Source organism: Mus pahari, chromosome 1 (genome assembly GCF_900095145.1).
Source record: "Mus pahari chromosome 1, PAHARI_EIJ_v1.1, whole genome shotgun sequence".
NCBI lineage: Eukaryota > Metazoa > Chordata > Mammalia > Rodentia > Muridae > Mus > Mus pahari.
In genome coordinates this window covers 124,027,649-124,031,435 of record NC_034590.1, presented here as the reverse complement: position 1 = coordinate 124,031,435, position 3,787 = coordinate 124,027,649, and the positions used below count along the sequence as shown (strand labels likewise).

Sequence of the window (3,787 nt, the reverse complement as noted above, 5' to 3'; positions counted from 1 at the left end):
TGCTCCATCAACCCCTGAGGTAGACTTCAAAGCTCACATCTCTTCTGTTATCTCTTCTCTCTACCATATTATTTTCTATCACAGTTCGAAACTTAAATTGAAGAAAAAAAAAAGACTTCCTTATGCATTATTTAAATGGCTGTATGTTTTTCAGTAAGACTTATAAATTCTTTACACTGAAGAAAATATCTGACCATTTTACAGACTACAAATGTTTGTAAGCAATGAAGTTTTCTAAATTATTGATGAATTAACATATAATTAGGAGCAAAATTAGAGAATTAGGTTTTTGCTGCCTCAGCCTCAACGAATGCTAAAGCAGGAAAATTAGCAAAATAGAAATTCAGTGCTGATGGGAAGAAGTCCTGTAAAATCCAAAGTATTCAGTGGTTATAGAAGGGTCAGAGGTCAACCTCAGGAAAGACAGACTATGGAGCTGGGAGTGTATAAAGGCACATGAACAATGAAAGTAGGCAGCCAGTTATTAGAAAGGAAAAATAGTTTACCTTATCCAGGACCTGCAAGGTGGCTCCGTGAGGAAAGGCATTTTACCATTAAATTTGATCATCTGAATTCAATCCCCAGGACTCACATGGTGAGAAGAGAGAATTCACTCCCAAAGGCTGTCCTCTGACCTCCAGGAGTATGTTGTGACATGCAAGGGCACACACATATGCACACACCTAATAAATGTGATAAAGTTTTAAAGTGCAAAATAATACCCAAAGCACAATCCTTTAGTTTTTGATGCTGTACTTTTCCATAACAAAAATATTTCCTCCCCACGGGACAGAAGTAGAGGAACCATGAGCCAACAATGAAGCAGAGCGTCAGTTACAGCAGGGTGAAAGAATTTGTTTGTGAAGGACTGATGGACACAGTCCCAAGAGCTGAGTTTGGTCTCCTTTTCTCATTCTTGGTGTACACAGCAACTGGGCTGGGCAACCTCCTCATCATGGTCACGGTGACCTGAGAGTCCCGCCTCCACACCCCCATGTACTTTCTGCTTCGCAACCTCTCTGTCTTAGACATCTGCTTCTCCTCTATCACTGCTCCAAATGTCCTAGTGGACCTTCTCTCAAGAAAAAAGACTGTCTCCTTCGATGGCTGCATCATTTAGATGTCCTTCTTCCATTTCCTTGGTGGGGCAGACATTTTTCTCTCTCTGTGATGGCATTTGATCAATACATGGCCATCTCCAAGCCCCTGCACTATGTGACCATCATGAGTAGTAGGCGGTGCCACAGCCCACATTGTGGATTCCTGAGTGGGAGGCTTTGCCCACTCCATTGTGCAGATCTTTCTCTTGCTCCCACTTCCTTTCTGTGAACCCAGTGTTGTTGATAGTTTCTACTGTGATGTCCCACAGGCCCTCAAGCTCACTTGTACCAGCACCTTTGCTCTGAGGTCTTAATGACTTCTACCAATGCTTTGATCTCTACCCTGTGGTTTGTCTTTCTGCTAGTGACATACTTGACAATGCTAAGGTCACACACAGGAGAAAAGCCATCTCAACCTGTACCCAAATCACTGTGGTCACCCTGCACTTTGTGCCCTGCATTTATGTCTATGCCAGGCCCTTTACTGCCCTCCCCATGGACAGAGCTGTCCCCATCACATTCGCTGTCATCATTCCTGTCCTCAACCCAATGATCTATACCTTGAGGAACCAAGAAATGAAGTCATCCATGAGGAGACTCAGGAAAAGAGTTGGACCTTCTGAAAAGGAATGCATACTATAAGTCTCCAATTAGAAAACTCAGAACTTAAGGACAAAAGACCCTCATCAATAGACAGTGTTTTTCTTACATCTGCTTGGTGGGGCAGATGTTTATCTGCTGGTGTTTATCCTTATTGCACAGTGGAGTCCTCAAAACTCCAGAGACAATAGTCTTTTAGAGTTTCCTCATGGTGAAGTTGCTGACAACATAGAACCTTAGACATATAAATTGTCAATTTTTTTTTTTTTTTTTTTTTTGGTTTTTCGAGACAGGGTTTCTCTGTAGCCCTGGCTGTCCTGGAACTCACTTTGTAGACCAGGCTGGCCTCAAACTCAGAAATCCGCCTGCCTCTGCCTCCCAAGTGCTGGGATTAAAGGCATGCGCCACCACGCCAAGCAAATTGTCAATTCTTGACAAAGCACAGGGTAGAGGTCAAGCCATTGGTAGAAGTCATTAAGACCTAAGAGCAAAGTTACTGGTACAGGAGAACTTGAGGACCTGTGGGACATCACAGTAGAAACCACCAACAACACTGGGTCCACAGAAAGGAAGTGGGAGCAAGAGGGAGATCTACATGATGGTATGGACAAGGCCCCTCACCCAGGAAGCCAGGTAAGATGGCTAAGCAGTTAAGAACCTTGCTGTTCCTACAGAGAATCTGAGTTCAGTTCCCAGTTCCCACATCAGGCAGCTCACAATACCCATAATTCCAACTCCAGGGGAATCTGACACTTCTGGCCTCTGATAGGCCCAGAGACACACATACATGTAATAAAAAACAAAATGTTAGCTCTTAGGAACCCAAATGTTTATAAGACTCAAACACTTTCTTTTACTCATAAGAAAACAGAGCCCAGGGAGCTGAAGAGATGGCCCAGCAACTAAGAGCACTGACTGTTCTTCCGATGGTCCAGCAACCACATGGTGGCTCACAACCATCCGTAATGAGATCTGATGCCCTCTTCTGGTGTGTCTGAAGACAGCTACAGTGTACTTAGATATAATAAATAAATCTTTGGGTTGGAGTAAGCAAAGATCCTGAGTTCAATTCCTAGCAACCACATGATGGCTCACAACCATCTGTACAGCTACGGTGTACTCATATATATAAAATAAAGGAGAGAGAGAGAGAGAGAGAGAGAGAGAGAGAGAGAGAGAGAGAGAGAGAGAGACTTTACTATCACATCCTTCCCCCTGATTCTGAATTAGACAATCACATCCTAGTAGGTGGTCACATTCCCACCAATGAGATGAGACACAGCCAACCACAATTAGCATAAAAACGAGCTGAATTTCTCTCCCCAGTGTGCTTGCTTACTAGGTTTGGGTTATGGCACACTTACAGCTCACAACAGTGCATCCTTTTTATGAAAAGAACGCCTGTGCAGGGTTACCGTCACTTTGTGCATGTGCTTTGTGTGACACCGAGAAATATCCTTTTCCAGCAAGCCTATTGCCTCCCACACGCTAGGCAAGTCCTCTGCCACAGAGGCTTTACCTGAAGCTCATGACTTGACTCTTGAATTGTGGCTGCACGATGTATTGTACAGGCAACTGTCAGTAAAATGACCTCCCAGGGACCCGAAGTAAAGCTAGTAAAACCCAGTCACATCTCACTTGGAACTAACGGGACTGATTTTCCTTTGGAAGATCTCCACTCCATTTTTCTAAAGAAGCCTCTAAACTGCCCCTTAGAAAGGCAAGAAAGAATTCAGATTTCATCAAAGATTTCCTACCTAACTAATGCTGGAGGCGCAGCTAGATCTGAGATATCTGACTCTGAGATACACATTCCACTACCGCACCTACCCCAGACACAGGTATGGGATCTGAAACAAGCTCACAAAAATGAAAGAGAGAGGGGAAGAGGGAACACTTTTCTCTGTTGCAGCTTCATGAAAGGTACTTGGTTGCCCTCACCTGACCAAACAGTATGTACTGTTTCTGGTACTTAAAAAACTCATCACAGCCGGGCGTGGTGGCGCACGCCTTTAATCCCAGCACTTGGGAGGCAGAGGCAGGCGGATTTCTGAGTTCGAGGCCAGCCTGGTCTACAGAGTGAGTTC

The 3,787-nt window shown here is 44.2% G+C and overlaps 1 pseudogene; it reads left to right on the top strand.

The window, feature by feature from the left end:
- Window positions 1-817: 817 nt before the first annotated feature.
- LOC110330471 lies at window positions 818-1,742 on the top strand (annotated as a pseudogene).
- The last annotated feature ends 2,045 nt before the right edge of the window (window positions 1,743-3,787 follow it).